We start from the raw sequence: 22,178 nt of genomic DNA on the forward strand, positions 1-22,178 counted from the left end.
TAATGTGAAAGTGTCATAGGTGACAGGTCCACCTCCCTATCAAGTCAGAGACGGCCAGCCTGCCAATACCTGTTACCCTTTTATCTTACTGTCTGGGAGTAATGTAAACAAAATAACTGCCAGCTACACCTAGTCATGTGACCTCAGATACAGGCTAGAGGCACCCCATAGTACAAGAAAATGGCACCTCTCTAAAGATGGCATTTACAGAATTGTGACTTAAGATCCAGCCTTACCATTAATGAGGGTTTTACGTTTCAATTATTTAGACACATCCTACTTGTTCCCATTTGAATGTTAGCCTTTAATACTGTAATAAGGTAATCAAATAGTATCCTATGGGAGTGTTGCGTAGGTTCTCATTATCCTCATGAGACTACTGGATTCACTTGTATTGCAGGGGACTGAGTCTGATCCCGCACCATGTGACACCTGTCGGCCTAATCCGTTTTTTGTTCCGGCTAAATAGCAGTGCCTCATCTCCACCCAAGAGCAGGGATGATTGGGGCAACTGGGCGCATGACATAAATGACTCCTCAGGGAAATCGTGGTCACTCAGATTTCATCTGTTTCTCTCAGTTACATTAGTCTCACGTATGCTAGGTCAATCAGAGGCAGAGTAAAGTTCAATAAGGTTTTATTGAAGTTACTGCATCTCAGATAATAAAGCATGTATTGCAATAACTAGGACGATGAAGCACAATACAATTAAGATTGTGACAAGGAGAGTAAAACACAAAAATAACGCTGCATAATGTCACTAAGATTGTTATGGATAGTTCCTACCTAGGCTATGATAGAGCACAGCATGTTAAGCTCTAACTCTGCCCTTTAGGTTTCCACTGGAAAGACATCATCCCTCATACCTGAGCAAGAGGCCTGTAGTCTACATAAGCAGCTGCAGCGAAGCAATCAGCATACAGTCGTGGTCATCTGGCTGGAATCTTCCTCTAATGTACATGGGTCAAAGTAGTGTTTTTATAATAAAACAGCAGATGTTCCAAGAAAAGATCCCCATGTAAGGGTGTGTATGTTTCTGTGAACATTGGAGACACAGCGTACCACTTTTGCCGGCAACCTATCTCACTGCAGCCTTGAGAAAGCACAGAGTGAAAGAAATGTCTTGTTTAAGAATGCAGTGCTGACCTAGGTGAAGAACAGCTAGATAGAAAGCTTAAAACAAGACCACAAATGTGGCTATTGTTAAAATAATATAACAAAGCTAAAATAAAACATATCTAGGGTAAAGTGCACAGCGACAGGCCTAGTGTGCTAAAAAAACATGTATAAATCTATAGCTAAAATGGCTACACAACAGGAGAGGGAGGCCTTGCAGCAGTGAAAAATGTTGTTTTTTCGCTACCAGAACATGGAAAAGTTAATAGTACGTGTCCAAGTTTTTAAATACACTATGCCTTTCCCTCTGCGCTGTTTATAGCCTACCCCAGGGGTGACTGATATGTATTAAAAAGGAAGGTTTAGGTCTGGTCAAAGGTTTACTTTACAGGGTCAAAATATCAGTTTGAAATTGCACATAAGGCTGCAATGGCAGGCCTGAGACAAGTTTTATGGACTACTTAATTGGATGGCACATCAAGTGCTGTAGGTCCACTAGTAGCATTTAATTCACAGGCCCTGAGTACATGTAGTATCACTTTACTAAACAGTCATCTTGTTGTATCACGGCAATATTGTGACATCTGCTATCATTGTGAACAAGGCAATTCGAACACTAGGAATAAAAGGACAATTTGGAATACATAGACTTTCTTTGATATGGATAAACACTTTGGTTGCTCAGGGGGATCGCTGTATTTGTAAGTAGAAGTCATGTGCTCTTCATACGAAGGTTAAGTTGGCCCCTTTGTCCTCCTTGGAGCACCATTTTTAACTCTGAATTAAATAAAAAATGTGGGTATGCAACGGCTTCCGCCTTTTAATCCTGGCCACTTGTTTGTTTATATTTGCTTAAAGAGACATCAGTGGGCACAGCTAGCGAGCTAAAAGACCTCAAATAGAATTTTGACTTTTTGGGAGGCTGCAGAGAGTTACACTCAAACTCAAAGTTCGCATCAGGCATAAGACAAACGACACACTTGAGTTCTTCAAAGCATAATATATGGATTAAAGTTCCCACCTGCCATACATTATAAGGATATTGCAGGTCACTTAGGATTCTGTGACCATTCAAAGAAATGAGAACAAGGGACTTGACAGTACCTCAGACCATGGCAGCCATCACTCGTACAGCTGTGGTGATATTGCCCCCCCTCCACCGTTTCATTGCAGTCTAATACTTGCACTATACCCCAAAGGCCTGCTTACTGTTTGATATGAATATGACTGGATGTCTGTAGTAGCAGAACAGGTTACAACACAAGCATGATTTCTTCTGCCCATCTCCTACTCTCGTAACCATGCCAAACCATTATGACCCTCCTTAGTCTCACTGTACATTGGGATCCAATAGCAATGGATTCACCAGCAGCAACCCTTCTCTCTGACATGACTCCTGACACTACTGCCTTTTTCCTAGCATTCTGTTCCCTGAGATCAGTGTATAGGATTATTCTGCATTATTGTTACATGAAACTACTAAAGAACAAAACTCTTACAGAATAATACAGGACAGGCTTGCTTGTGGGTTCGCCATCCTTGGTACAGAAACATTTTACTGATTTAAAAGCAAAAGAATGGCACTATGAAAAACTGAGTTGTTGGTTGACTGAGGAATTAACCCTGTGCAAGCAACAGCCACAATCCCCATCAGGATGAACCACAAATGTCACTAAATTAACCTGTTCTTAACCCTCTCGTAGCTTGGCACAAAGGCAGTCAGGATTAACTTAGAGGCAATGTGTAAAATATTTATGCAACATACAAACAATAATACAGTGAAAACACACAAGAAAGAAAACACACCAATTTAGAAAGATAGAGAAAAAGTTTAAAAAGTATTTGACACCAAAATGACAAAATTCCAATCAGTAGAATCAGAGTTATGAATTTAAAAGCTTAAGGTCAAAACTAGCACCTAAACTATCAAAGTGCCAACCGCAGACGTCTAGTCGCACAAGACCGTATCAGATTCGATAAAAAGGGCCGGCCATGCTGAAGCGAGAGTCGGATACAAAAAGTAGATTAGGCTCAGGACTGCTGATCAGAATTTGCTGCTATGGAGAAGAACGTAGCAGCAACTGTCAAGTGGAAAGGTGACCGGAGATGCATCTTGGGCAGATAAACGGGCAACTTAGTCCCAGTCTCCTCCATTCTCAGAGCAGTTATTAGCCAACAAATTTTTAAGTCTCAAGTTTTGAAGTTTTGTGATCTGGGCACTCTTAACATCACCAACACTCAATAACTGGAGGGGCACCACTTGGGGGTTAGGACACACTCAGGCTGGGTCCAGGTTGGTTCAAGATGGTTAGAGCATTTTCTGTCCCTGGGGCTCTGATCAGGGGGCCAATAAACTAGCCCTGAGTTCAAGAAGTGGAACAGCAAAGCAGTTTTCTAAAGTACACAGCAGGCCACAGCAATAGGCAGCCCTCTGAGAATCCTTCCGCAGGTCCAGAAAGTGAACTAAGGAGTTGGTCAGAAGGTCCAATTGTTATACCCGGTGCGATCTTTGAAGTGGGAGAAGTTTCTAGAGCATTCCCTTTGAAGTGCTGGAAGTTTCCTGCCTTCCCTCTCCTGGCTCCAAGCTGTCTACATGAACAATGTATTGATGACAATTTGTTTATGTAAAGGGAAGGGCATAGCCTATTGAGTTGCAAGTGGGTCTGTGCCCAGCTTCACCTCCCCCCATCCTGCCAGTGATGGCCCCTCCAGGTATACTTAATAGCTCTATTTTGTATCTGTCTCAGAGGAATAAACAAAGTCCAGCTGCCAACTACACTCAGTCATCTGACCCAGGAACAGGCCCCAAATAGCTAGGGCAGGAAAATGGCAACTCTCTAAGAGTGGCATTTGCAAAATTTTAATTTAAAATCTGACTTTACAATTAAAGAGAGGTTTAAATTACAACCTCTCGGACACCAAACATGAAATCTGTACTTGTTCCTAAATAAATGTTAGCCCTTATTAAATGTAACAACACAACAAAATATTATGCTATGGGAGAGGTAGGCCTCACAGTAGTGAAAAAAGAATGTAGGAGTTTTTCAGTACCAGGACACATAAAACATAAAGATAAATGTTGAACAGTTTAATTAGAATGCACTATGCCATATCTTCTACCTAAGGCCTATCATAGGGGTGACATATGTGATGAAAATGGAATTTAAGGCTCTGTAAGTGGTTTATTTTTCCCAAGTCAAACTGGCAGTTTAAACTTGCATTCAGGCTGCAATGGGACATGTTTTAAAGGGCTACTTAAGAGGGTGGTGCAATAAGTGCTGCAGGCCCACGAGTAGCAATTAATTGACAGGTTCTAGGTATATAAGACACCACTTTACTAGGAACTTATAAGTAAATTAAATATGCCAATCACTTGTAAGCAGATTTTACCATATATTAGGAAATGGGCACCAGCACTTTAGTACTGGTTAGCAGTGATAAAGTGCATTTCCTAGTACAAGAAAAACGATTTCTGAAAAATAGGAGGGTAAAGGCAAAAAGGTCTGGGGAAAGACCACCCTAAGGCTCACAAGTCCGACAAATACATTTGAGAGTTGGCCCTTTTCTTTGTTTAGTGTCATTAAAGAACTGTCCTGTTTTCTGTACTAAAGTGGAGCATCAATGTGTTTTGGTAATATTACCTCGTTTTCTTTATAATACCACATTTCTGTAGTTCTATGAAAGTAACAGATGCTTCTATTACTCAAAACATGATACACAATTTAGTGATCTTCAATAAAATGGAAGACTTAGTTCTCCTTGTCCGGGTTCTAAAACATTACAGAACAGTGGTCAGCATTCAACTATATAGCTATTCCTTTGGCAATCAACACCATCCATTTATCCCAATCCTTACTTAGGTAAACTGAGCTGACCTGTGATTATCAAACCCTGCTGGCCTGTTTCTTTATTGAAACCCTCTGGTCAACTAAAGTGTGACGTGTTTTAAATTAGTAACTCAAGTTCATCATCTATTTTATGTGACAGTACCTAGGTTTTTGGACCACCACTATTTCTTACCATAGGGACATAGTGGACAGCCCATTTCTCCTCAGCAATGCTAATGCGGACTATCTCATAAACACTTTCTATTGGTTTGATTATGGAATGCTTCTTGATTCAGCTACTTTCAAAGAAGTGTGTTCTCTTCTGATGTCATGGAAGTCAAAGAATATGAAGCTAGACCATAAACCTACCACTGACTGTCCTATTTTCTGATGAAGTGTTTATGTTAAGTGACATCGCGAGGAAACACTAGGCAAGGTAAAACCTCAGATATAAAATAGTTGCAAGTTACCTGTATGATATGATTTCAGTGTACTCACGAGAAAAAGCTAAGATTGAAGTGAATTTGCATCAGAAATACTTGTAAGTTACTGACTACTGTCGCAGACACTTGCGAGAGTAATATTTCCTTCAATAGTGTAGAAAAAGGCAGAAATTCACTATGTTGCTACTATTAGGCCGATAATCATGTACTCCGCTGGATGACACTTACCTACCAAAACGTCTCAGTGAAATACTACTGTAGCAGAGTAGGTACACACTTCTCAAACATGGCCCTAATTTTTTATCTCAGGTGAACCCTCCTGCCCTCATCGGCCATCAGAGTCCTCTCTTTGCGGCGGCAATATTTGTTATTATGGCAAGCTTTTGTCCCTTTTCCCTTATACATCCTAACCAAGGATTTATTAGTACAGCAACATGATTGCAAGAGATAACTTCCAGTAATTCACTATGAGACTCAAATAAGCCAAAAAATGTACGAACTGGGGAAAAAAGTAATTCAGCCTTTTCTTTTTATAGAAAATAATTTGCTGAGGCTTTGTACTGTCGCTGGTATTTTATGTACCAAAATTAAGGGTTACATGATAGGTATTGACTTAGCCTGTAATCAGGCAGCAAGCTTTATGTGTTTTAGACTTGCCTGCAATAACAAAATGCTGTTTCAAACGAAGCTTTTTGGCTTGGTCGACATGTATGATCACGCGCCAGGAAGTGGCCAAGATCAATAGCGCCTAACCTCATATGAACAAAGGACATTTTATCTCCAGCGTTTACCGCGTTGTCCTAATTTATACGTTTCATTTGAAGTAATTACATCTTTTATGCTTCAGGCTAATTCAAATGTAGCTCTAACGAGTCGCACTATGCGTTAATATTTTCAGCTGTTCCTTTGTCAACAACATGTAGCCTCATATCCAACTGAAATTTACAGTTTTAGGGCCACGTTTGGTTTAATCCATGTTTAATTCTTCATAAGTATTTGGGGAGGCATTGCCCTCCTGATTTGTTATTGTAATTTTACTACAAACTCGAGCCACTGAGTGTGTCAACCTAACAATTTTCAAGTGATTCTTTCAAGAATAGCTAGTTTTATGAGGATAAAGAAATGTAATGTTGGCAACTGATAAAAATTGTAACTAGGTTTTTCTGCACAGACTGTAATTACTATACCATATTTAGAGCGGCGCTTTTATGAACGTTTTTAATTTTCCTAAATAATTAATTCAAATGAAAACTTCAGTAGACCGTTGCATCCATTCAATCCTTACTCCATACATACCTAAATATATCGAATTCTGTCTTTTGCAAGCTGATGTGCGAAATAAGAAATATATGCGACTCATATTAAAATGGGTGGAAAATTGAGTTATCAGAGAATCATTACATTTTGAGTGGTGTTAATTATTAACAATTTACCAAAAAACAGCGGTTGGTAGAGACTACATCAAATAACATTTAATCCCAATGACCTCACAGGAAGCAACATCACACAATTGTTGACCATAAACCGTGATGCCACAAGGCCTTTGTCCCTAACACCGTACCAGGAAGTGGTATCACGGATGAAAGAAGCTGAAGTTAAAAGAAAAAATAAACAATAAATGTTACCAAATTGGTCAAATGTATATTTAAGTCAGTACAGATTCAATAACTAGGGTCCTGTCAGTGGCACAACCATGATACTAGGTAGAAGTACAAGGTGCAGCTCGGTGTTTTGGGGCAGAGAACAGGCCCATCACTGAAAGGCACCTGCAGGACAGATATGCTTCCCACACAGAGTTCCGGAAGAGAGGAAGCATATTACTGCCTCACAACTGGCTGCAGTGAAAAGAAATATTTACTTGCATGAAATGTGAAATCAGCTATATATGTATACATATAACCAAGTGAGAGTGAGATAATTAAAATATACATGGCCAATGAGTAGAATGAGTGACACTCCCCTAAAATGTATGATAGTGGCAATTGGGATCCCTTGCAAGGTAAGAGAAACAAAGTAAGAATACACACGAGAGCATTCAAGTGAATATACGTAATGGGGAGGCAAAAAGTGACATCGAATTTACGTTTCGGAAAGTACCTACTGCAGCAAGTGAGCCTACAATGCTTGAAAACACTGATGATGGGACTCTTTTTCAACACTAATCACAGGTGCCCAGCTCAACAATTAATTGTGCTTAGCAATGTTAAGCCACATATATTGGCTAGCTTTCAGAGCCTTGTAATTTTAATTGTGCACATGAGATTTACCCTGTGCTCCAGGGTCACTTTAAGGATTTTGGAGGCCCTGGCAAGACACAATTAGAGGCCTCTGTATGGAACACATTTTATTACCCTTTCCTGCTAATTTCAGTTCGTATAATGCCGAAAAGCCCTGATTTATTTCTCAAAATGTAAGAGGTTCACATAAAAAAAGTTGAAATATGACTTGCTCTGGATCCCAAAAATCCTTAAGATGACAACTGAAGAGAGAAAGAGTTAGTGGTACAGGTAGGCAGACAGGGGGAGATGTTTTGGTAGAGAATAGAATAGACAGATGTCAATTATTATGAAAGCTATCTTTCCCAGGGTACCCCTTGGAAGGTTGTGTCCTGGACAATTGCCCACTTTGCCCATGCCTCAAAACGCCTCTGCTGTCCTTTACTCTTCACCTACTTGTACTTTGCCAAAAATAACTTTTTCTGTTGCTTCTGACAATTGCACATGGCAAATGTGTTATTGTATCATGCTCATTTATTCTATGTAAAGCGCTCTAACACTTATTTGAATGTGTCTGCAATACAGGAACATCTACACAGATGAAAAAATAAGAGACGAAAGAGAGTCAAAACAAATTCCTTGGATAGTACCGCAGAGTGAGAACCCATTGAAGGTTTGGTGATGTAGGTGGTGTGCGCAAGCAGTGGTGGGATGGTAAGAGACTCCGTTGAATATGTGAGGCTCCTCCTCCAGGTCCTGTGCCTCTCAGTAGCTACTAGGCAGTATCTGCAGGGAGCGCTGTCCAAGGGCCTCAGCTAGAATTGCACTTTACCCAGATAACATGGTACCCTTTGTTTACTCGACTCTTTAAGAAAAGGGGTTTGAGACTTAAAGCCTGCTTAAGGAGGAGGAAGAAAGTTTAGAACTCGGACATCATATGATGCAAACAATTGCACTAAAACTAAATTTTCAATCATACCTATTTGTTAGAAACAGAATAAAACGAACAGGTATCTATTTACACGTAGGACATTTATGACACTTAAAGTACTGGTGTGCACAGAAATATAAATCTAATAACTGGTGGGGCTTGCGCACAACTCTCCAGGGGTAATTATATTGCTCACAGTAAAATTAAATAAGGTGGGCTCTCTGGCTAGTGTTGGACTATGGTGAAGGGTTTAACGTCCTTAACTATGAGGTCTTGCATTACTACAGCGCTTTTTTTTTTTACAAAAACTGATTCAGTTAAGCAGAGATGCCAATCAAAATCTATATCGCATCAAAAAGGAATGCTGTGTTTGCCCTCTTTTCCAGAGGATTCTCAGCTCTGAAGGCTAAGCTGGACAATTCAGTTAGAGTTTTAGCGGCTGAGTTTTCAGCACAGAGACACTAAAGCACCACTAACCCAACAGTTCCTAAACAAAATTTGGCTTTTAAATCCAGGATAATCTTTCAGAGGGCCAAAGGGTTCATTCACAAGATTTGGTACGACAGTTATCTGGACTTTCAGCAGTCCGGTAGTCAGTGTCCTTACAGGCATACCATTTAGGGGGAGACAAGACAGAAGTTCACTGTTCTCCAGTCATAGGACTATCATCAACATATAGGTCCTGGTAGTACCAAAGTTCATGGACCTATATATCAAGAACTGGCTGGCTGCCATCAAGAATATCAGTTACCAGGAGCACTCAGTAATTCCGGAGGGGCACTGGTTAGAAATTCCAAAGGCACACAGATTAGAACAAGGGAACTTTAATAGGGGGCTAATGTTACACTATGACTAGGAAGTAGATATCTTCAGAAATATCATGGCTGGAGAGACTGTATAAATGGTTACAAGATATGGTGACTGGCAGCAGTCACAGGAGTACTATCCTAGGGCCTAGGATAAAGAGGAAATCCTCTGTTCCTCTCATTTTGGCAATACTAAGCTACGGTCCGGGAAGGCATGGGTGACCAGCAAGATGCAGGCTACCTCTTCAAGCAGACCTGGAATGCATCTTTGCATGCTGTCAACCTCTGTTCACAAGCAGGTTTTTTGAGTTGGTTCTGACCAGCTGGACTGCAAAATCCTTCTGGCTCCTGGCTGGCTCACTGTCTGAATATGACCTCGATGTAGGCTTCATTCAGCTTGAACTTGCAATGTCTCTTTCGGGTTACTTGCCAGCTCAATTTCTCTCATCAGGTAGTCCAGCTTCTTCAGTATTCTAGATAGGACACCTCAACAAAGCTACTCTAGATAAAAGGTCTGGTCCAGGCCCGGAGAGACCTGTTTTTAAATGCCAGCACTATATTTTCATTATTCATATCTATTGAGGGATAAGTGAAAATCTCAAATTCTTTAGAGGAAACAGACATTACTAAGTCACTGACCTTGAATGCTTTATTGGATTCTTAGTCAGTACCTCATTATAGTCTCATCCATTCCAGTATCACTCTGTTCATATTCTTCCATGAAGACAAAAGATCTAATGTTAACTCATATGCTGAATCTCTCTGCCCTATTTGGCTTTTTCTGGACTGTCCTGGGATTTCTCCTTACTGTATATGCCATCTTTCATTCCACTGGAGGTGCTCCATGTTTACATAACATTTACCAGCAGAGGTGAGTGACCCTGCTAATCAGAGAGTTTAACACAAATCATAACTGACCTTTAAGTTTTCCTGTCACACCAGACCAGGGTGTGACTTACAGTTTGTGGCAACTGATAATATTTGTATGGGTGCATGCTGTTCTATCTGTTGCCCTGGAGAAGAGGCACTCTAAGAACCCTCCTGTTTAAAATCCAAGCAGTTAAACATAAATGTGACTCCTCTTTCCCCAAAAATTTGGCATATACTGACTCAGTTTTCCACATTTAAATTTAGTAGTAACACTACCACAGTTATCCATCTGCTTACAATCTGGTGTGTTCTCTTGCGTCCTACCCAGCCCAGTAGCATGCACATGAACACACCACACATGGAGCTCGTAATGAAAGTCTTTTACTTATCAGCATACAGCGTTCAACTGTCTTCCCAATATCTCATAACCGTTAAAGACCACACCTTAACACCTCCCAGATCGATTACATATTTTCCTTCATAAGTCAGCCCCTAGTCACGGGTCCCAACGCTTACAGTTTTAAGACACTACATATTACTCTCTACAGTGGCCCTCATGCCTGCCCGATCTACTCAGGGGTTAACAACAGCACCACCTAATAATTCACACAGCGCTATGCCAAATGTGGCTCGATATGGTTAGTTTCCTCCTGTTAGCCATACCTTAAGAATGCATACATATGGTTATCAGCCAATGATTTTTTTATTCATATCTACCTTTCCTTTCTTTGGAGTACTTGCATCACACTGATGTAAGCATAGCAACTGAACCACTCACTTTGATTGTTATAATGTGCCATAAGTCGTTCTTTATCCTCTTGTCTCTTTTCTTTTATTTCTTTCAACACCCTCTCAGGCTTCAATTTATCAGAATGCCGATGATTAACCAGAACCTTGTAAGGGATCAAAGCATCGTCGACCTCTATGACAGACCTGCTTGAATTAATTCATTTCTAACATACGGGTCACGTCCTGTTTAAAACTTGTGTTATACACATAATACGGTCATATTGTCATGTGTACGTCACATGTGTTAAAGCACCAATTATGTGTTTACCTCACTGCCACTGTTAAGATACATTTTTGTGCTGCATACCAATGTTGTATAATTAATTATTAAACAACGTATATGGTCCTATTTTGATTCATCTTTTTCCCAGTGAGGACTACTATTTTGTTCTTCTTTTGAAAAAGGGGCATAAGGCTTAAGACCAAATCTTGGCTTGTATAAAAACAGACACATTCAGAGTGCTGAGAACGGCACAAAATTAGATGGGTTTACTAATTTGACCCTCTTGCGTTGCTGCCTAACATCAGCTTCAACAAAGGGGGTTAATTCTAACTCTCTTCCAAATTCTGTCCTCTGATGAAGACCATGACCAGATAATCATCACTTCCTCATCATGTCTTATCTGCAGTATCAATGACATACTTAAGCTGGAGGTTCTACTTGTGAGAGTCTAAAATAACCTGTTCTTGTCTGTTGTCCATCAGTTTGCAACAAGGGCTTCTCAAACCACCTCATAGTGCCTTGTGTTGGTACATCTGAAATTCTTCTACCTTTAAGGAACAAGCACTTTGATGGAGATACACCTGCCCTCACTGGCTCATCTCTCCTCTGATGTCTTTCACTTGTTCCTTTGTCATTTGATTGTGCTCGTCTAGCTCTTTAACACCTTGGGTGCCTTGGACATAATGGTGACGTCCTAGGCAGCAGCGCTCGGGTGCCCAGGATGCAAGCATTATGTCCAGCACCTAGCCATCGGGGGAAGTGCTAGCACTCCCACAAAGGGCCTCCCACTCCATTCCCATGGGCAGGGATGGAAGGGGAATCGCTTCCCCTTCCACCCCGACCCTCCTGCCCTCCATGATGTCTGATGACATCAGTGCGCAATCACGCGCTGACCTCATCAGAGGCCGTCCGAGCTTCCAGTGCAAGTGGAAAAGAAATGCTTTGCATTTCTCTTTGGATCGGAGGGTGGGGGAGGCAAAGAGACATGAAGGGAAAGGAAAGGCCTTTCCTTTCATGTCTCATTGAGCATTTCTGCAGCCCGATTGTGAAATGATCGGGCTGCACAAATGCCCACTAGACACCAATAGACACCAGCGTTTTTTGCCTTAGGCAAGGGCCCTCTCCAAGGGGGGCATTTTTTACATGGTCTTATCTTCCCCCTCCTATTTTAATTATGCCGCTCGGCCCTTAGGGGGGACAGAAGCCACTAGACGCCAGGGATTTTTAAAGATTTTTTTTTACACGTGGGGAGCAACCCCTTAGGAAAGGGTCGCTCCCCTGGGGGGCGAATCGTTTTTAGGCAATTTCTTCCCCCTTTGGGGGCATATTGACCTATTTCAATTAGGCCGATCTGCTCCCAAGGGGGGTAGAAACCACTAGGAAACCAGGGATTTTTTATTTTTATTATTTGTTTACAGATGGGGTTAGGCCCCTTAGGCAAGGGTCGCTCCCCCTGGGGGTAATTTTATTTTAGGGCATTTCTGCCCCCACTTGGGAGTAGATCGGCCTATTTTTGTAAGGCCTATCTGCCCCCAAAAGGGCCCACCAGAGACCAGGAAAGAATTCTTTTTTTTCATAAAAAGAGGGTGGGGGTATGGCCATACCCCCACCCCATATAAATGGGACAATGTTGTTTTGCCCACCGGTGGGCAGTTGGGGCAATTATCCCCGATCCACTCCCAGGGGGGGGCAGAAAGCCTACTAGATGCCAGGGAATTAAAAAAAATAGTGGGGTGGTGGCTACCAACCAGTATCAGCATGGTTATGCACCCACCCCAACTGAAGGCGGTAACAGTCTTTCAGCTCTCCCCCCACACACTAAAATATCTTATTCCATGGCAAGCAAGAGGACATTTGATTATTTTGGGTCTTGGTTTTACATTTGGGCAATGGGAGCTTGTCTAACTCACAAAATCGTCCCACTTGGAATGGTGAGGGCTGCACTTTTTGGACTTTGGGATACTGCCATTTAGAAACATCTACGAGACCTAGACACATCTGAAAACTAAACATCTGGGTGAGTCTAGGGTGGTGTGCTTCACATGCATCCCACACTATTTTCTTACCCACAATTCTCTGCAAACCTCCAACTTTGCTTGAAATCAAACATTTTCCCCACATTTTGGTGATGGAACCTTCTGGAAACTGCAGGAATCCACATAATTCCTACCACCCAGCATTGTTGCATCAATACCAATAAAGATTCTGCCCCATTTGTCAGCCTAAAAATGTTTTTTTCAAACTGCCTTTTTGGACCCGCTTTGGTTCCCCCTCCATTTCAACATGTTTTTGGCTCTTCCCTGTTACAGGCACTTGGCCCACCTACACAAGTGAAGTATCGTTTTTATTGGGAGACTAAGGGGAACATTGGGTGCTAGGAAATTTGTGCCGGTCCAGTGATCCCACACAGAAATGTTGGAAAAATGTGATTTATTTTTATCTAAATTTGAAGTTTGCTGATGATTCTGGGTAGGAAACACTGGGGGATCCACGCAAGTCACACCGCCCTGGACTCCCTCAGGTGTCTAGTTTTCAGAAATGTCTGGGTTTGGTAGGTTTCCCTAAATGGCTGCTGAGCCCAGGACCAAAAACGCAGATGCCCGCGCAAAAATAAGTAGTTTTGTATTTGATAATTTTGATATGTCCACGTAGTGTTTTGGGGCATTTTCTGTTGCAGGCACTAGGCCTACCCACACAAGTGAGGTACCATTTTTTATCAAGAGATTTGTGGAAATGCTGGGTATAAGGAAGTTTGTGGCCTCCCTCAGATTCCAGAACGTTGCAGCTCTGAAATGTGAAGAAAAATTGTTTTTTGTCACATTTTGAGGTTTGCTAAGGATTCTGGGTAGCAGAACCTGGTGAGAGCGCCACAAGTTACCCCGTTGCAGGCACTAGGCCTACCCATACATGTCGGGTACCATTTTTATCAGGGGATTTGGGGAAATGTCAGGTGGAAAAAATATTTGTGGCTTTTCTCAGATTCTAGAACTTTCTATCACCAAAATGTGAAGAAAAAGTGTTTTTCTGCCACATTTAAAGGTTTGCAAAGGATTCTGGGTAACAGAAGGTGGCGAGAGCCCACAAATGACCCCATCCTGGATTCCCCTAGGTGTCTAGTTTTGAAAAATGCACAGGTTTGATAAGTTTCCCTAGGTGCCGGGTGAGCTAGAGGCCAAAATCCACAGCTAGGCACTTTCCAAAAAACATGTCAGATTTCAATGAAAAAATGTGATGTGTCCTTGTTGCGTTTCCTGTCATGGGCATTAGGCCTACTCATGCAAGTGAGGTACCATTTTTATCGGAAGACTTGGGGGAACACAGAATAGAAGAACAACTGTTATTGCCCCTTGTCTTTCTCTACATTTTTTACTTCCAAATATAAGACAGTGTATAAAACAGTTGACTATTTGAGCAATGCCCTGTAATTCACATGCTAGTATGGAGACCCCAGAATTCAGAGATGTGCAAATAACCACTTCTTCTCAACACCTCATCTTGTGCCCATTTTGGAAATACAAAGGTTTCCTTGATACCTATTTTTCTCTCTTTCTATTTCACCAAATGAATTGCTGTATACAATGAAAACAAATTGAAAGGTGCAGTTTCCTTATTGGCTCTGGGTACCTAGGGTTGTTGATGAGCCTACAAGCCATATATATCCCCACAACCAGAAGAGTCTAGCAGATGTAACAGTGTATTGCTTTAAAAAATCTTCCGTAGCTGGAAAAAGTTATAGAAGAAAACTTGGACAGAAATCACACTTTTTTCACCTCAATTTCAATATTTTTTTATTTTAGCTGTTACTTTGTGTAGGAAAACCTTGGAGGATCTACACAAATTACCCCTTGCTGAATTCAGAATTGTGTCTAGCTATCCAGGATCCAGCATTGGTTTCACACCCATTTCTAGCACTAACTGGAAGTAGGCTGAAAGCAGAAAAAATAGTACAAATTGGGGTATGTCCCAGTAAAATTCCAAAATGGTGTTGAAATTGTGGTTTTCTGATTCAAGACTGCCTGCTCCCGAAAGCTGGGAAGATGGTGATTTTAGCACCACAAACCATTTGTTGATGCCATTTTCAGGGAAAAAACACAAGCTTTCTTCTGCAGCCCCTTTTTCCCAATTGTTTTTTAAAAATGAAATTTTTGCTGTATTCTGGCTCATTTCTTGGTCTCCTCCAGGGGAACTCACAAACTCTGGGTACGACTAGAATCCCTAGGATGTTGAAAAAAATGGACGTAACTTTTGCGTGGGTAGCTTATGTGGAGAAAAGGTTTTGAGGGCCTAAGCACGAACTGCCCCAAATAGCGAAAAGAAAGGCCTGGCACCTGAGGGGGAAAAGGCCTGGCAACTCAAGCGTCTGTTACCTGGAAATAAATACTGCAAAAGCCTTTTAATTTTGCTCTTTGCCCTACTTTTCCACCTTCAATCACTCTTGGTTTTATCTCTGCTTCTCGGTCCTGGCCACACTTTTCATGATGTCATCTATCATAAACATCTGCAGCAAAAGACTCAAGCCCTCATTATGATAATGGCGGTAAATATCGCCTACAGCCACGGCCACCAAAAGACCGTCACCATGGCTACATATCATCCACCATATAATGTCCATAGCCGGAAGTCCACCAGAAGGCTGGTGGAATTCCGGCTACGGTCATGGCAGCGGATGGCGGTAAAGTGGCGCTGCTGTCAGCAGCAGCGCCACTCTCGTAGAACGCCGACGACCGTATCATGACACATGATACAGCCTGGTGGTGTTCCGCTCGTGGACGATGCTGCTTGCAGCAGCGCCGCATCCCGTCTCCTGTCGGAGGACCCCCTGTATGCAGGTAAGTTGGGTGCTCCGACAAGAGAGGGGGTTAGGGGTGTTGTGTGTGTGTGTGTGTGTGTCTGTGTGTGTGGGTGTGTGTGTTTGTGTCTGTGTGTGTATGCGGGTGTGGGGCATGTGTAATGTGTGTGCGCATGAATGAATGTGAGTGTGCATGTATGCTGTGATGTGTGAATGTGTGTGTGTGCTTGTATGTATGTCAGTGTGTGTGGGTGTGTGTGTGCATGGATGTATGCATGTGTGGGTGAATGTGGTTATGCGTGTGTGTATGCATGTGTATGTCTGTGTGTGGGGGAATGGAAGGGGGACAGGAGGGTGAGGGAGGACTCTGGGGAGGTGAGAGGGGAGTCCCCTATCAGTGCCAAGGAAAGAATTCCCTGGCACTGATAGTGCCTACTGCCATGGTTTTCGTGGCGGTAAAAAAGCCACGGAAACCATGGCGGTGTGGTGGGGTCATATTCCTGTGGGCGGCCTAGTGACGGGCACCGGGCTGGAGACTGTAGTCTCCAGCCCAGTAGTTGTTACCGCCGTGGCAGTTGGTGTGTTACATTGGCGGTTTGGCTTTTGCCAAACCTCCAATGTCATAATATGGCAGTATGTACTGCCAGCCTGTTGGCGGTACTACCGCCACTATAGCACCGAGCGCCAAGGTCCTAATGAGGGCCTCAGTCATGTGGATTCAGTTTAATATCCTTCAATAATCGACAGCTGGACCCAAGGGAGTAGCCAGAAAAATGAAACCCCCATACACACATCGAACCAAAGCTCTTATGGCACCAAGCAAACAAAGAAAGTCATCACAACCCACCCTAGAAAAGCTCTTTTGTCTATTCTATCCAATCATCTACCAATTCATTCTTTCATCCACCTGTTGATATCCACAAGTTCACCTTTAAATTCTGTCATTCATTAATTCCTTTATCTACCATTTCGTCCGTCCCCCCATTCGATATCCAAACTGATTGATCTATCTATCTATCTACTCTTTATCTCATTCATCTCTCCATCCACCCTTTTACTCATCAATCCATCCTTGCAGTCATCCATCCATCCTTTCATTCACCCTTCCACTCATTTACCCATCCACTCATCCATACATCCACTCATCCAATCACTCACTCACTTAAACTATACTTTCATTCATCTGTCCAACTATTCAACCTCTTTTTATTAATTCATCCATTCTTTCAGTTATCCATAGATCCATCCTCCCTTTCACTTATCCATTAATTCACTCACCCAGCCATCCACCCATTCATCCATCTTCCATTCACCCTTCTTTTCACTCAGCCATCCTTTCTTTCACTCATCTATCCATCCTTTCACTCCATACATCCACCCGTCTTCCCTTTCACTCATCCAATCCATCTATTCACTCTCCATTTCACTCAGACATCCATCCTTTCACTCACTCATCCATCCTTTGTCATCATCCACCCACCCTTTCACTCATCCATTCTTTCACTCATCCTTTCTTTCATCCATCCACCATCCCTTCCACTCATCCATTCATTCTCTCATTCATCCATCCTTAGATCCACTCTTTCACTCATTCATCTATCTACCCATCCATCCATCCATCTTTTCACTCACCGATCCATCCATCTTTCACTCACTCATTCACCTTTGTCTGCCAAGATGCAGACTAAAGAGGAACATCAAGAATGCCACCCCTACTGTGGCTACTAAAGTTGGGGGTTCACAATGCCACAAGCTCCAGCTTTTCACTCACCCATTCATCCATCTAGTTGCTCATTCATCTACCCATCCCTTGATTTCCTCCATCCATCAACTCTTTCAATCAATCCATCCATGTACACATCCATACATCCACCCTTTCACTCATGCATCTAATCTTGTTTACTGTCCATCCCTTCACTTATGCATTAATTCATCCTCCCTTTCATTCATCCATCCATCTATTCTTTCACTTGTCCATCCACCCACTCTTTTATCCATGCATCAACCCTCCTTTTAACTAATCCATCCATTTTTTCACTCATCCATCCTTCTAGCTTTCCTTTCACTCATTCATCCAGCCATCCTTTTACCCATCTACACTTTCACTCCCCCATCCACCCTGTTAGACTTGACAGCCTTTCGGGTGGTCACTCCCACTTTTTGCCTGACTCTCTCCACTTTTTGACACTGTTTTGTTTAGTTTTAGGACTCTGTGCACTCTACCCCTGCTAACCAGTGCTAAAGTGCATAAGCTCTCTCCCTTAAAATATGGTGACATTGGCTAATACCCAATTGTCATATTTAATTTACTTGTAAGTCCCTAGTTAAGTGCACTGCATGTGCCCAGGGCCTGTAAATTAAATGCTACTAGAGGGCCTGCAGCACTGATTGTGCCACCCACATAAGTAGCCCCTTAACCATGCCTCAGGCCTGCCATTGCAAGGCCTGTGTGTGCAGTTTCACTGCCACTTCGACTTGGCATTTAAAAGTACTCGCAAGCCTGAACCTCCCCTTTTTCTACATATGTCACCCCTAAGCTAGGCTCTGGATAACCCACAGGGCAGGGTGCTATGTATGTAAAAGGCAGGACATATACCTATGTGTTTTATATGTTCTGGTTGTGGAAATCCCCTAAATTTGTTTTCCACTGCTGTGAGGCCTGCTCCCTTCATAGGCTAACATTAGGGCTACCCTCATAGACTGTTTGAGTGGTAGGTTCTGATCAGAAATGGGTAGACAGGTCATGTTTAGTATGGCCAGAATGGTAGTACAAAATCCTGCTGACTGGTGAGGTTTAATTTTATATTACTATTTCAGAAATGCCACTTTTAGAAGGTGAGCATTTCTCTGCAAATAAAATCCTTCTGTGCCTTACAGCCTGTCTCCAATCCACGTCTGGGCTGGGCTGGTCCACAGCTCCCTTATGCATTTCACCCAGACAACCACAAACACAGGATGGTCAGTCACACCTGCACACATCTGCATACTGAATGAGTCTTCCTGGGCTGGAAGGGTGGAGGGCCTGACATTTCAAAGGACAGTGGCATGCCGACACACAATGGACTGCCACACCCCCTACTGGGACCCTGGCAGACAGAGTTGTACTGAAAGGTGACCTTGTGCACTTCAGAACCACTATTTGAAGTCTCTCCCACTTCAAAGGCACTTTTGGGTATATAAACGTGGTCCCTGGCCCTACCAACTTAGACAGTTCCTGGGAAAGATACTCTGAACCAGATCATGCAACCTGCCAAGAGGAGCTGCCTGGCTGCCCAAAGGACTCACCTGGACTTCTTTGCTGTGAAGGACTACTGCTTTGCTGTTGCCCTGCTGCCTTCCTGGCCTCTGGCTCTGCTGAGAAGTGCTCTCCAGGGCTTAGATTGAACTTGCCTCCTGTTTCCTGATGTCTCAGGGCCAAAAAGACTTCACCTCTGCAAAGGAACTCCTTTTGCGGTGAAAATCGATGTACAGCCTGCCAGAATCGATGTACAGCCTGCCAGAATTGACGCACAGCCTGCCTAGCAGTGAAAGAATTGCTGCATCACCAAACTGGAACAACGCAGCCCTGCTCCCAGAGAGGAGATCAACGCAGCCCATCAGTGCAACAGAAACTCCGACGCATTGCCCAGCGGATCGATGCAGCACCTGTGATTTTATCCTGCACGCCCAGGATTTCCATGCATCGTCCCTGGGCGTCAAAAGGCCCTGCATCGCAAAGAGGATTCAAGCCTGCGTGCCAGAATTTGATGCAAAGTCCTTGCTGCATGGAAAATAATCGATGCATCGTCTGTGTGATTCTGGAATTCCGCACACACCCTTTGTTTTCCACGCATCTCCTCCTCTGTGTTGACGTGCGTGTAATTTTGACACATACCAGGTACTTTGTTCTTGCAAGAGACCCTTGTTGATTTTTAAAGACTTATGATTCTCCTTATCCTTACAAAAGTGATTTTTCAATAAATGTCTTATATTTTTTTAAAACCTGTGTAGTGTATTGTAGAGGTGTTTCCACTGTGTTATTACATGATTTATTGCACAAATACTTTACACATTACCTTCTAAGTTACGCCTGACTGCTCAGTGTAAATCTATCGGAGGGTGGGCACAGGATAATTTGGATTGTATGTGCCTTACCCAGACTATGGTTGTGGTCCCTACTTGGACAAGGGGGTATACCTCTGCCAACTAGAGACCCCATTTCTAACACACCCTTTCACTCACACCCACCTATCCATCCTTTCACTTACTCATTCACCCACCCATCCTTTCACAGTATTCATGAATCGCTTGTCTGCCAAGTTGCAGAAAGAAGAGGCCCATCAAGCACTCCACCCTGCTAAAGGTACTAAGGCAGTGGTGGCAAGTGGGGCGGAAGGGGATGCATTGCCTCTGGCTGGATCCCATGCTCCTAACAATGCTATACAAATTCTTATAGCCAGTGCCATAGTTGCCCACAAAATGTTCATTTGTTGTTTACATTATTCAGTAAACCTGTATTTCTGCATGCATGAAAATGTTGCCCTATTTAAAAATAACCTAATTGTAATCATTATTTTGTAAGCAATGAACATTCCTAAGAAGAAGGAAGTCCAGGGCTCCATTTAATTCGTCCATGAGAGTTGCGTCTAAAGCTCTGAAACTAAATTTGGTTGATGGTACAAACGTAAGCAGTAAAATTAAATACAAGAGACCCGACATAGTTGAGATGGAATGAATTTAATTATTAGAGCCCTAGCTTTCAAAAACGTATAGTTTTAAAATTGGCAGAAAAGAGGTGGCACAGTTAATCATAATAATAATGGCTATGCCAATGTCTGATGTTGATTTTCTGTGAGAATGAAAGTTAAATGTAAATAACATTTCCAGAGAACCAATTAAGGAAGACATAACAGAATTAACACCTTAAATCCAAATTTAAAAATTAAAGGCTACATCCAATTTTTGTTCCCTCATATCGAATGTAAAGTATCTCCTATGTCTCACTGCCCAAACTATGATAAAAAATATGTTATCCTGTTAAGAGGCCCGCACCCTAAATGCCCACCAGATAAACCTCACTCAATTATCCAGGTTAAATTGTACAAGGACGGCTATTTCGAGCAACCGTAGACTTCGAAACGTTTGGAAAGAAGATCGCAACGAGAATACTGAAAATATCTCAGAGCAAGCTTGTTTTACAAGTGGAATAACTTACACCTACAGCAAAGCAAACAAGCATTTGCAATGCAATGGGTCTCGCGTTTGCTCGAGTTAGAGCTAATAGTGTTGTAAATTCGTAACTAGACTTTTCTTGCCACATAAATTGAAAATGTAAAATAAAACAGTTGACACAAGTAAGTCAATTCAAAGCTCTACGGCTGCCATGAGTGCGAGCGCAAAGGAGAAACACAAAAGGAAAAAGATGTTCTCTCGCAGTCAAACATATCGGCAAACGTCCAGTTATCCATGTAACAGGGTCAGTCCCCAAGGCGGTAAAAAACATACCCCAAGGCGGGACACACATTTACCAATGTCATCAAAGGATTTTTGAAAGGCAAGCTCACGAACAAGTGAAAGTGATAGGCGTGAGGTGGGCGTGGTTAAAAGCCCACATAGATACCAACAGTCAAAAAAGCAGTGCTGGCGCGCTGCTATGCTCAACCTAAAAAGACTTCTGATGCAATGTGTTTCCTTAGTTGTTATAGTGAGCACTGAAATTCGCTTTACCTTTTTTGTTACCTTTGTTATCTGTGTTAGTTTATTTTTTCACCTTGAGCACTTTATATTGCACACTAAGAGCTTTTAACACATTCTGAATTCGGGTAGTTTTAGAGACCACGGAGTAAGTATTGCTGTCAAAAGGGCAATTAGCATTGAAACAAGTCATTAAAATTAATCACAGTTCCAGTGTAGCTCTACTAAATATTACAGCATTACAATGCTCCACCCAAGTAATGCATATCTGACGCAGTGTAATGCAATGCAGAGTGAGGCGTCATGTTGTGTTACTTTTTTTTTTTACAATGCCACGTAAAGCAATGCAAATCACCCCCTTACATGGCTTTGTAAATAGTGACTAGAATTTTGCGTCATGGCTGTGCAAAAAAGTGGTGCAATTATAATGCAAGAAGTTAGTAAATCTGGGCCTAAGTATATTTCCTGACTGTTTTTTTAACTGTAAAAAGTTAT

General features: G+C 42.3%; 1 protein-coding gene across 2 annotated transcripts in view; it reads right to left on the reverse strand.

Annotated features, from left to right (window-relative positions):
• Positions 1-22,178, reverse strand: part of RERG (RAS like estrogen regulated growth inhibitor) — a 603,452-nt gene that overhangs the window by 288,506 nt on the left and 292,768 nt on the right. The gene's annotated exons all lie outside the window — the stretch shown is intronic.

This window comes from Pleurodeles waltl, chromosome 4_1 (genome assembly GCF_031143425.1).
Source record: "Pleurodeles waltl isolate 20211129_DDA chromosome 4_1, aPleWal1.hap1.20221129, whole genome shotgun sequence".
NCBI lineage: Eukaryota > Metazoa > Chordata > Amphibia > Caudata > Salamandridae > Pleurodeles > Pleurodeles waltl.